General features: G+C 37.0%; 1 long non-coding RNA gene across 1 annotated transcript; it reads left to right on the forward strand.

Moving 5' to 3' along the window:
- Positions 1 to 2914: 2914 nt before the first annotated feature.
- On the forward strand, positions 2915 to 5046 carry LOC113073858 (uncharacterized). Its single transcript, XR_003280555.1, has 3 exons — positions 2915 to 2953; positions 3738 to 3999; positions 4391 to 5046. It is a non-coding gene; the product is annotated as an uncharacterized LOC113073858 (long non-coding RNA).
- The last annotated feature ends 8694 nt before the right edge of the window (positions 5047 to 13740 follow it).

Raw genomic sequence — 13740 nt, forward strand, 5'->3', positions numbered from 1 at the left:
GCGGGAGTGGATGCTAATCCAAATGTTCGGACTCTGATAATGGACCACATTCAAATGGTGGACTATGTTAGACAGCAGCTGCTGGAACTGACAGAACAAACTGAGCAAGCCATCGTTAGTACAGACTTTATATTATACCGGGTTGACTGGCTGTTGGAAAGGATAGGGCAGGTCTCAGCTCTCACAAACTCTGCGTTTCCTCAAGAGTTTGTTTCTGCTTTGGAATCAGTTCGACAGGCTATCCAACTTGAAATGACCACGGCAGCTGAAGGTGGAACCGCGTATCGAAGTCAGACACGGGACGAACATACAGGACCAGGACGCCCTGCAATACCAATATCTATTAATGTCATATGCAAATATCTTGAGCTGCGCATCCCTGTTAGTAAGATAGCCCTTGCTTTAAGGGTGTCTGAAAAAACAATATGGAGAAGAATGCGAGACCACGACATAAGGTTTGTAATTTAAAGTTTAACTATCTGAATTTTATTTAGTTTAATCTAAATTGTTGTAACCCTAACGTATGTATAACTTTCACAATATGCTTCAGGAACAGTTATTAATGATGTTAATATCCCTGCCATGGGTTGCACCTAGTAACGTTATGTTTAACTAAGTAACGTTATATTCATTACAGCAGCTTCTTAAATAACGTTAATAGATACTTAAATTTGTGGAACCACGCTAAAAGTTATTGGGTCAGAAGTTCACTAGTTTGGACATGAAGTCATAACTAAGACAAGCAAGCACGATCAAAGAGTCCCATCGTCATGGTACCGTGTACTTTGGAGGGCATGCGTCTCTTGCGTTGTAGAACATCATAGTAAGCTATATCAAAATTGAAATATATAGGTAGATGTTGGACTAGTGGTGCAAAATGACATGCAGTTAATGAAATGTTATGCTGGGGAGGGGTGTTTTCTAAGTTTATTGTAACAACTGCAGAAGGGTCAGCTAGGACAAGATTTGCCAAGTAACTGCCCACTGGATGTAAGCTGTAGGCTGTATTTTACTGGTGTTTTTTCTTTTATCTATGTGTTTTATACACCAGTCACGCGTAAAGGAAGGAACACTTTTTTTTTCACTTTTTTTTTTAACATCTGTGCTAAAATATAACAACCTAAAGCACATTTAAAGACGTCATTAATTTTTAAGGCTGAAAGGTCAGATATGTTGAGCCTTGGTATAGCTGACTTGATCATCTCATAAGATTACAGAACGCAGGATATGGTTGCAAGGCCTTTTCCAATATGGCCATTCAGTGGCAACCAACATGAGCACAGTCTCAAAATAAGGTCAAAGGTTAAGTTTATCACTCACACTTGATAAAGTTAGGAACCTTACATTTTATTTAGTTTAGAAAATTATCATCAATTCCATCTTGGTCAGAGACCAAATATCAATATGTTTTGTTACATAGGGTCCTAGTTTTTATGTTACAAAGTTACATTACTTCTCACAGTGTTGCTAACATAATCAACTAGTCTTTATGTGTTACTAAGTCTTTTCCTTAATATTGCAGAATTTCAGATTTCTATGTTGACATGGCTGATGCAGAACTTGATAAGATTATTTGTGACATTCAACACATGTTCCCCAACTGTGGCTACAAAATGGTTCAAGGACATCTAAATGGACTAGGCCTGAGGATTCAAAGTAAGAACCTATTTTTGTGTTTGAAGGGGCAAGAAAATACTTTTGCCAGTTATTTGAGAAAGATATTCTGGAAGGAAAAATGTTGTTCATCTTTCCAATAGCTGTTATGGAGTGGGTATTTCAACAAATTAAGGTTTATTTACAGGCCAAAATCACTGTTTAAAGTCTCAAATAAATTAAAAGGTATTTTTTTGCACTTGTCTTTCAGCATTACGAGTTCAACGATCCATGAGGAGAAACGATCCTCAAGGAGTAATGGAGCGCTCATTGAGTCTTCACACAGTGAGAAGAAGATGCTACAGTGTGCCTGCTCCAAACAGCTTGTGGCACATAGATGGGAATCATAAATTAATCAGGCAAGTGTTGTGTAATATGAAAATCTGTATGGTAAATGGTCTGTATTTGTATAGCGCCTTACTAGTTTTTTTCGAAAGCTCATATTCACACATATTCTTACACCAATGAGCAGTCTATGGTGCAAACTGGACACCAGAAATGGAAAATAACATACACTTGTTTTTTCTCAACTGTTTTTAAAGACAGTTAGGGTAGGTCACTTTTTTTTATAATCAGAAGGCAATGCTACTATTGCAACAACATGTCTAAAAATCTAGTAATCTAGATAAAAAAAAAAAAAATCTATGCCCACCACTAATAAAAATGCACATTAACACAACCATTTGTAGATGGGGCTGGTGAAAATGTTAATCAGAAAGCCCTCATTTTGTAAAACAATGATTATCAAAATATTTACTTTAACCATCATTAAGTAGACGGAAAGCCTAATAATGTGACCTGGTAAAAAGAATGTTTAAGTGTCTATGGTTATTTTTGTTACACTAGTGAGTTATTTTTGCACCAACTGCTTATTTCGAGATCAATAACAGTCTCTGACATTGTAATGGCATCTCTTACGATTCATGACTACATTGTGCAAAATCATGTATTTTTTTTTTTTGTAAATGTGAAAGATTGTTGGACAAACCATGTATTCAGTGTTTGTCTCTTACAAATTTATTTTTTTTAAATGTTTTATTATTTGTGTAGGTGGCGCATAGTTATCCATGGTGGCATTGATGGCTTCAGCAGACTTGTGGTTTATCTTGGTGCATCCACAAACAACAGGGCTGAGACGGTTCTAAATCTGTTCCAACATGCTGTCACAAACTACGGAATTCCATCTCGTGTGCGGAGTGACAAAGGAGGTGAAAACAGAGATGTTGCTACTTTCATGTTGCACCACAGAGGAACCAATCGAAAACTCTCACATTGCGGGACGCAGTGTCCATAACCAAAGGTATGTAAAAGCCAAGAATTTATTTTGTGTAGATACAATACAAAGAGGATTGCAACATTTCTCGAAAAAACAATAAGCAGAGTCAACTGCCATAACATCTATGAAAAACATTACTACAGGCTTCAACATGCCTGTGTTTAGCAGCTGAGCATCTAGGCCTATTCATAAAGCCTAGCGCAAAACAATTGCAAATCAAAGTGAAAGTAAGTAGCAGACGCTTAACACACAATCATCTTCATTAAAAGAAAAGAAACGAGATGATCTGACCAGGGCTGTTGCCGCTCACTCTTACTGCTGTCTTTGATTTAGACATGTTAGCTGATGGTCAATAAAATGCAGCTCATAGGCAATCCTGTTGCTTTCTGTGACATGCACTCTTTTATATCTGAATATAGCGCTGTAATTGAAGATCCGATTTTAATCCGTTTTGCAAAAACACATGTAGAATATAGACTAAAATAAGGACTGCTGCTTTGAATTTATGACAATGTGTCCTTGTTATAAATTACTACAATTAATTGTGGACAGTTAAAGTAACACTAAGGAACTCCGGTCGCCCTACAGGTTGGAAGCAGAATTGTCTCATTAAAACTATAGAAATGTGACCTGATCTGACAAACTTGTATAGTGTGGCTAGGGCTGATAAAGGGCCGCAAAACGAATCCAGAAGTGCCATTCACCCTGTCACCACTTGATGAACCACTGAAACGATTTTGGAAACATTATTTGAAGGTAAAAAAATCCTACTTAGTGTTGCTTTAACAGCTTTTTTTCCCCCCAACAGAATCGAGAGGCTGTGGCGAGATGTTTACATCTGTGTGTTGGATGTTTTCCATTCCATCTTCTCATGTTTGGAAAGCATGGGTTTGCTACATCCAGACAACGAGCTCCACCTGTATGCTCTCCACTGGGTCTTCATACCTGTGATCCAGTCCCATCTCGACTTCTTTGTCCAGGGATGGAACAACCACAGCATCCGAACTGCCAGGAATATGTCTCCCCTGCAAATGTGGCATGTGTTCAGGAACAGTGAAGATATCATGCAGGTAGAGATTTTAATGGGGAAAAGCCTCTGCTACACATTCACTCACTCCACAGGGTAACTGCTGTGTGGCGACTGGGCCTATTCTTGCAAGAATAAATACTTCTCGTTTTATAAATTTGACTGTGTCTTACGCAGTGTTGATGTTTAATGTGGTGAATGTTTTTTTTTTTTTGCCACAACACAACATTGGCTGCGGTTGCTCTGAAATGTCTGTAATCTTGGTAACAATGTCAACAATAATGTTGTCCCTGTTGAAAAAAATATTACATTAAAGAATGTTCCTGTAGTAGTTCAATGATTCTTAAGTTGCTTGCATTTATGCTCTGATTCTTGGCTTTTATTTGGATTTTGTACTGTTTACTTTTTAAAATAGTCATTTTGCTCTTCAACAGGTCAGTGAAGAATATGGGACTGACTGGAGTGGACCAAGTGCAGCAGGGGTGGACACTCATCTTGACATTCCAGAGACTGAGCTTCCAAGGCAGCTTACTGAAGCAGACTTTGCCCTTTTACCTCAACCAAGCACAGAGCAACGTGACTACGGTGTTCAACTTTATTGTGAAACTGTGGAAGTATTGTCTAGATTATTTTAAGGAGAACCAGGGCATGTCCAAGATACAGCACAACTACAGTAATTCAGCCCCCCAACAGACCGGAAGACTTTGTCTTTGACAAACTACCCTTCTCCTTGTAGTCCTCTCCTGACAAAATGCATATATATATGCTCACAGAAGACAAGACACCGAACATTTTTGATAAAAAGGGAAGTCCTTGATTGAGATTAATTAACTGTAACATGCCTGTATTTTGCTTTACTACACTACTAAGAAAGACAATAAAGTGTTAGTTACTAGTCAAGATTTTTATGGGGGAAATCAGGTACCACAACAATAATTACAGGGAGAACAGAAAAGTACAGAAGGTAATTTAAAGATATAACAAACAAAATAAATTCATGTAATTATAGGTCTGTGGCGAGTGGGGCGGGGCCGAGAGGCGTGGGGAACAGGAGTGAGGCCAGGTGTAGTGATTGGAGATGAGCTACACCTGCGGCCCCACCGCCGGTATCGAGTCCCACGTAGGAGATGGAAGGATATAAAACTGGAGCGACTATAGTGAAGGACGAGAGAGGACCAGGCCTGGGCCATTATTTTATGTTTGCTTTTTATTTTGTGCGCACCAGTCGTCCGTGAGGGGCTGATGTGCTGTTTTGTGTTTATTTTTGAATTATTAAAATGTTTTGATTGTGCGCCGGTTCCCGCCTCCTCCATCCCGATGAATATGAAGTTAAAATCATTACAAGGTCATATATATAAGAACTAAGAGGAGAAAATAAACTACAATACTTGAGAATAAAGTGCCAATGTGTCTGAGTGAGTGAAAAAGTCTGGAGTCTAGTGGTGTTTTTACAGAATGAGCCGTAGCTTGGCTGTGACCTAGTGAGCACTTCTGGAAACACTGCAGCAAATCTCTGACCCAAAGCTGTGACAACAAGTGGTCCTTCATGTCCAGGTGAAACATCTGCAAGAATCATGACAAGTCAGTGGTTGGGTTATATATTGTTATAAGAAAAGTTACTGAAACATGGCCTTAACGGTTCAACAGTCCCCTCTAGTTCTTTGGTCCTGTTTGACTTCAGGTGAGTAGCACAACACTGAACTACAGTGTTAGCTGTGATGGTTAAACCTTTCCACACAAGACAATATGTTAGTGACCCAATGGCACGGACTGCAAGTGACTAGCAGAATATCAGCTGGAAGCAGCAAAGTCACCACATAAACACGTTAAGACGATGTCAGAGTATAATATAACAATATATTGCGGTCCTTTTTACACTGCACAAAAACCCTGCTGTTACATCGTCACTGGCCTTCATGCTGCCTTTACTGTTTCCTAACCTTGTTTTTTTTTTTTTTTTTTTTTTTTATGAGTTGTGTTATATATACATATACACACATACATACATACACACACGACATATGACATCAAAGAGAGTAGACGCTCCTTATGCTTTTGAATCGCTCTCGCAGTACTTTGATGTCATAAACCGATCGGTCTTGCAGTGTGCAGCGCCGGTTCAAGTCGAACAAGCCTAATTTCTTTTCTCTTACAATCTTAATAAAATACTATATAGCAAAAAAAAAAAAGAAAAAAACATAAACAAGACCATCTAGTGGCAATGTGAAAGGAGTGTATCTACTAATGTCAGAGGGGTTAAGCGCAGTTTAAAAAAGAAGGCAGCATGTCCCAATATAATAATACCCTATTAAAGCATGTTAGCAATATCAGCTTATATAACTAGTAGCTAATGTTAGCATCTTACCTGCTGCACTGTCTGTCTGCTGCTTTTTCGTCGTCAGAACGATAGCACTCCTTTCACTGGTGACTTTGTGTTCGAGGCCACAAATGTTACAAAGCTGTCAATAAGTTGAAGTTATCACACAGTCCTCGCTCAAGCCGCTCACTTGCTCCGTTTGGTTTCATTACAGTGTGTTCCTTAGCACTGGGAGCTCCCTCTGCTGTCCATAAGGTGCCTCTGCGCACCAGCCATTTCAAACCCAGCCTCCAGTATTTGGGCCACGCCTCCTAATTTGCATACACTCCCCAATCCTCAATCCTCAAATGCCCAATCCTAAATCCCCAAATCCCCAATCCTCAATCCTAAATGGCTAAATGATTAAATGCCCAATCCTAAATACCAAATTCCCAATCCTAAATACCAAATTCCCAATCCTAAATCCCCAAATGCCCAATCCTAAATCCTAAATGGCTAAATGACCAAATGCCCAACCCTAAATAGAAAATGCCCAATCCTAAATACAAAATGCCCTATCCTAAATACCAAATGCCCAATCCTAAATACCAAATAAATTTTCGACTTGGACTTTAAGTTTCAAATTTAGATTTTTAGTTTTGGTTTAAGACTTTTAGTTTTAGACTTTTCGTTTATAATTTGACCCAAAAATCCCTCCATAGCAGCAAAGTGTGGGATTACTTCTGCAAATACTTTAACTTTAGTATTATAATTTATTTACAGTACACACACAGACTGTTAAAACCAGCTTCAACTGGAAGAAAGTAAAAGTGTTAATTGTTTAAAATCAGACTGTTTTTTGATCATTAAAAAATATATACTTTTGATGTGCAATTGTTTAGTCATTGAGACCGTAATCTAAGGCTTTTTTTTTTAAACATAAATCCCTTCTGGAAAATGGTTTATACAGCCCACATACATAGAACAGGCAGGTATTTTGCTATTGAATGTTGTGTAAGTGCAGTTTATAGGAAATGGGTCTAATATCCAGTTTATTTTCAAAATCAAAATATCGGCTTATAAATCGGCTCTTTTCGAGTTAATATCGGCATCGGCATCGGCCCCCAAAAATCCATATCGGTCGGGCTCTACTACTGAAATTAGTTCACCTCTTTTGAGTCTCACGTTCATCACGTGACAGACCCATAAGCTTTACCTATGCAGTCTGAGCCTGAAAAAGTGACATAATAAAAATAACCAACTCTTTATTACCTTTGTCACCACATTCAGTGTCATGGAAAAGAACCATCATGACAGAAATGCATACATTTATATACAGTAAGAAAATTGAGATCAAAAACGCATCACATAACTGTAAGAGTAAATAATAATTATAATAATAATAATAACTATGCACCCGTTTGTAAGGAAATGTATTTCTCTATCCAATGCTGTCACATCACGTGACAAAAGATTGACTCGAAAGATCAATTATCTTTTCGGCTCAGACAGCATAGGTTTAGTTTATGGGGCTGTCACGCGACCAAAGAATGAATCAAACCTGAAGACTTGTCAGATAAATGGTGAGCTAATCATAGGCTAAAGACCCAGGTAAATGATAAATTATTTTTTTCTGTTTCTTGTAGCATTATAGTTTTGTATTGTTTGTAGTGTGCTCAACGTTTGCGTAAGTACTAGATGTGTTAGGGAAGTTACTGTACACAAAACAAAAAGAGTTTAATTTGTTTCTCTTTCATATTTGTCTTCCTGTGCTTCTTTTTCAAAAGATTCTAAATTATATATAGCATCTATATTATACATGAACAACTATAATTTTTCTAAGTTGCTCCCTTTTCACTACTGTTTAAAGGGATAGTATACCCAAAAATGAAAATTGTCATCATTTATTAAAGTTTTCCAAATTCAATCATTGATTCAAATTTCACATAAGCTTAATTCATTTGGCCTAAAGAGAAAATAATTAAAGACTATTTTTGTTTGAAAACTACATACAAAATAGCTACCAAAATAAATATTAGTAACTGCAGTTTGACTAAAATAATGACTAAAAGGTGACAAAAATGCAATGACATTTGGTCGACTAAAACTAGACTAAAATTATGAAAGACTCAAATGGCTAAAATGTGACTAAGACTATTAAGCATTTTTGTCTTAAGATATGACTGTCACAATCAACACTGACTTGAAACAAACAGTAGTACCAATTGCAATATAATTGTTTGTCAATTTGTTTTACATGCACAAAAAGGCTGCAACTGATGAAAATTATCTGAAATGCTTGGCAAGATAATTTTCTGTGGAGACAAAATACGCCAATAATCTGCTAAAGAAACATTCATTATTATTATCAATGTTGAAAACAGTTGTGCTGCTTAATATTTTTGTGGAAAATGCAATCAAAAAGTTCAAAAGGACAGCATTTATTGGAAATTGAAATCATTATAAATGTCTCTAATGTCACTTTCGATCAATTTAATGCATCCTTGCTGAATGAAAGCACTAATATCTTTAAAAAATGAATAATCTATCCAACCCTAAACCTCATGTGGCAAATTGTGTAATACACAAAACTTCTCAGGCATGTTTCCTTGATACCCATGCAAGTTCGTAAAACAGCTTTTGAATAAGTTACCAAAAGTTTATTTAACACTCTAAGTGCAAGATTGTGTTTTGTTTAGTTTTTTTATTTATTTTTTATTTATTTCCTACATTACCAACCTTCAAATCTTAAGAGCAATTCTGTGCTAGCAATCTAATTTTACAAGCGTACATCTTATGCTGTATGCCTGGATATATGACTTAACTAATAAGCTAAATCAATTAGACATATTACTTTGCCCAGAATTGTCTTTATAAATCTAGTGAATACCCATTCTCAAAACAGCTTTTCATCTACACAGGGCATTGAAAACAATTACTAATAATCTATACAGCTAAAAATATGAAAGCTCTAGCCATTCTTCATTGGATCAGCCTACACTGTGCTTTAAAGGGACTGTGAAACCCCGTCGGTGGACTCTAAGTGTTATTTTTCAAAGAACAGACTATTAGGGTTCAACATAAACACTCCCTCACTCACACACACCTCTCATTACAGCATTAGCCCAGTGGGTTGTTGTCCTGTTTATAGGCATCAGAGTTTGATAAAAGAGCATTTCTGTGCCTTGTTGATTCCTCATAATGAGTTCACCCGTGGAGCTGATTCATCAGTTTTTTTCCCTTTCGTCCTTCTTTTTCCCTCAATATCTCACAGCCACAAAACAACGTTCATGCTCATCCGTCTGGCCCTCGTTTCCTTCTCTCAGTTAGAGATGCGGGACTGATTCTTTGATCTGTTCTTCGGCTGAGGCCGGACCCTCAATCTTCCTGAGTGCTTGTGTCTCACTGTGGACTGTGCTCATGTGTCTGGATGTGTAAAATGAGCTCGAATGGCTTTCGTATCTCCTCTTTGAAACCTTATCTGATTCTACTGGGGGAGAACAAAGACAACACACACACACACACACACAAACTTTCTTCGTCTCTTATCGCAGTCATCTCCTGTTTCCAACAGCATCTAACACAGAGAACATTTGATATAACTACCATCTTGCAAACTAAACAAGTAACTATATACACACCCAACATTCAGTATTTCCCAACACAACAGTGACGATGTATAGTGCTTGGCGATATAGCTAAAAACTTAAAAGTTCATTTTAACTTTGATCACCATGTTAGAAGCCTGAGCTGACCAGCAATGCATCTATGCTAAGACAAAGATTTGGCTTTCCTTGGACATGACAACCTATTTTCACAAATAAATATGACTCAAGTAATCACACATGCTCAGTTGATCTCTCTCTCATTCGTTGTCTGTTTAGGCTTGTTAAGTACAAATCTATGGGGCCTCTGTACAAATCAGAATAGTACACATTATGTTATCATTACTAACTTATTTAATAATTAGTACACATGCACATAGTGTAAAACAAGAATGGCATAACCCTATGAAAAAAGAAAACATGCAAACTCTGCATTGCTCTGCAGTTTCCTCTGTAATATTGCGATGTTGAGGTTATCGTGACAGCACCAGCTGACACTAAACAAACATAAACAAATCCGCGGTCTGTCTATTGACTCTGCCTCAGTTCTGTTATAAGGCAAAGTTAATTTGAGCTTAATATTTAATTATGATAATGAAAATAAATAAATAAATAAATGCTAACGCATTATAAAGTAATATAATGTAAAGGAATCAGCACTGATGTTTGTTCCATTTGAACCATAATCAGATACTGAAGCAATCATGTGGTTTTTAGACAAATGAAGCTATAAACGTCATAGATCACACTTTTTACAAAACAAATCAAACTCTGAAACAGTGCTTTGATGTGAAATTTAAGTGTGTGTGTGTTTTTTTTATACAAACAGAGCTTCCATGTCGATCATTAGAATGTGTCCCCCACTCTACCTAAATGCATTTATGTCGGGGCATTAACCCTCTCAGGCTCAAATTAAGTTTTAGTAACTTAGTAACTTTAGTAACCTTTAGTAAAGTTTTTAGTACTCCAGATACATAAAATATGTATCTGGAGTAATAAGGTTTTTAGTTACTTTACTGTTGCAAATCTGCAACGCCTGCCTTGAGAGGGTTAAACGCATTTAATTCCAGACCAGTGGTGGACGAAGTACACAAATCAAGTACTTAAGTAAAAGTATAGTTACGTATGATAAAATATTACTCCAGTAAAAGTACTCCTTTTTCAATTTTACTCAAGTGAAAGTACAAAAGTACTCATTTTTTTATGTACTTAAGTAAAAAAGTACTGAAAGATTTTTTTTATAATCCTACTGCTCAAAATATTTTGATTTTTTTCCAGATTTTTTCCAAAATAACCACTATATGGAGTCAAGATATATTTTTGTTGTTGATATGGACTACGCTGACGAGAGTAATGTTCACTGTGAAGCTTACACTGTGATATACCTGAGAGAAAACAGAGATGACCATCTGATTTTCACCAGTAAGAACAAAGTATTTTAAAGTTTGTTGTTTTACAGACCATCACAGTTATATATGGCATGATAATAAGGCCTGAACATTTTAAGGAAAATATAATTATACTTCCATAATGATTTTTTCCTTCTCAAACCTTGTCTGGGGTGTAAAAACACCCCTGGCCAAACGGGGTGCATCTCTTCCCCTCTTTGATAATTACTGTAGTAACCATGTTCTGAACATCACATCCTTTGTTTTCTCCCCAGATGTAATCTATATATATATATTTAGGTGGTTGAATAAAAATATTTGGACATTATTTATAAAAATTACCTCAAGTTAGCATCAGCAAGCTTGTTAGCTAGACAGTTAGCATCAGCTAACAATATTTACTTATTTTCAGTACGGTTATGAATAACGTCCTTAATAACAACGGATGAAAAGTTTAGAGCTCTACTGATGATTAAGTCTAGAGTGTGTCCACCTTTGTCTGTGGGTCCACGTAGGCTACATGCTGAATCGACAGGTAAAAAAAAAGACTCAAGTCCAAATATTCATTTATCACCAATTAACTGTTTGACAAACACTTCCTGCTTCGATGTCCAGATCTGAATAAAAAAAAAAATCTCAAAGATGCTCCGAAGTGGCGATCTGAATCAACCGAGTCGCGAACAGGCTCCGAAGTGCCGATCTGAATCAACCGAGTCGCGAACAGGCTCCGAAGTGCCGATCTGAATCAACCGAGTCGCGAACAGGTTCCGAAGTCCCGGTCTGAATCAACCGAGTCGCGAACAGGCTCCGAAGTGCCGATCTGAATCAACCGAGTCGCGAACATGCTCCGAAGTGCCGATCTGAATCAACCGAGTCGCGAACAGGCTCCGAAGTGCCGATCTGAATCAACCGAGTCGCGAACATGCTCCGAAGTGCCGATCTGAATCAACCGAGTCGCGAACATGCTCCGAAGTGCCGATCTGAATCAACCGAGTCGCGAACAGGCTCCGAAGTCCCGATCTGAATCGCGAAGAGGCTCCGAAGTGCCGATCTGAATCAACCGAGTCGCTCAGATCACGTATCTAAAAATAAATCACTATAGTAAAAGAGAAATAATTAGTGAAGTTTCCTACCGTTCTGCTGTGTTTGGTCCTCACGCGCGTCTGACGCTCCGCAGCGCGTCTCCGCCCCTCACACGCGCATTTACAGCGCTAAATTAATCATCTTTCCTAATTATTATACATTTACTTCATTGTCAGCTTCAGGTACTACATTTATTATTGTTCAATGAACTGTTTGAAACAAAAAAAAAGGTTGTATTTCAGTAATAATTCTAAATTATCAAAAGAAAATATATAAAATAATGGTTTATATTTTAATATCCTTTAAAATATAATCTATTTGCTGTTTTTTTCAGCATCATTCCTCCAGTCTTCAGTGTCACATGATCTTTAGAAATCATGAAAATATTATGATTTATTATTAGAACTATTAATAGCTGTTGTGCTACCAAATATTATTTTGGAATCTGTGATACTTTTTTCAGGATTCTTTGATGAATAAAAAGTTAAAATTAAATAAATAAACTTGAGTAAAAGTACAGATACGTATAATAAAATATTACTCCAGTAAAAGTAAAAGTACTCCTTTTTCAATTTTACTCAAGTGAAAAATTTGTTATGTACTTAAGTAAAAAAGTACTGAAATATAGATGTTTGCAATTTTATATAGGCTAATTTAATTTTATATTAGCACTTTATATATATATATATATTAGTGGTGGGCCGTTATCGCCGTTAACGTGCTGCGTTAACGCGAGACTCTTATCGTGCGATAAAAAAAAATATCGCCGTTAATCTATTCTCAAAGTTGGGTTGGGAGCTGTGTCTATACTAAGCGAGCTATGATGACTTTCACCTTGATATTTTATATAACTGACTCTGTTCAAAAGGCTTCTTCCTGTGACCAATGAACATATGCAACGTCACCATCATGTGTATCACGTGTGATGAGGAAGTTGAGCAGGTGCGCTGAGCAGACATGCAGAACGCGAACTCTTTCCAAGAGCAATCCATTTAATCTCTCATTCGTCTGCAATATCTCAAACTTACTGATGCAATATAGTTGTGCGTGCATATAAAGTAAGTGTATTTTATTGTTCTTTATTTAAATCAGCCGATTGTTTGATCCCGCGAGTGAGATTCATCTAGCGCTACTGAGCCATGTGTATATGTGTTTATAACAATATATATATAGTTGATTTGTCACCTTTAAGCTTGCTTTCATGTTCATTATATCTGATGCAAGTTATGTCAAGTATTTACTGTGAGATATGTTAATGTTTTATCGAGTTATTTCGAGACTAATGTCTTGCCGTTTACAATACACTAAATGTGTGCCTCAGTCACGTCTAGTGCAGTAATAGCGCCACCTTGTGGGCTGTCATAGAACGACTGCTCTAGTTAAATGCACAGGCATTTTCCACTGCAGCTAAG

Source organism: Carassius auratus, unplaced genomic scaffold (genome assembly GCF_003368295.1).
Source record: "Carassius auratus strain Wakin unplaced genomic scaffold, ASM336829v1 scaf_tig00013111, whole genome shotgun sequence".
NCBI classification, from domain to species: domain Eukaryota; kingdom Metazoa; phylum Chordata; class Actinopteri; order Cypriniformes; family Cyprinidae; genus Carassius; species Carassius auratus.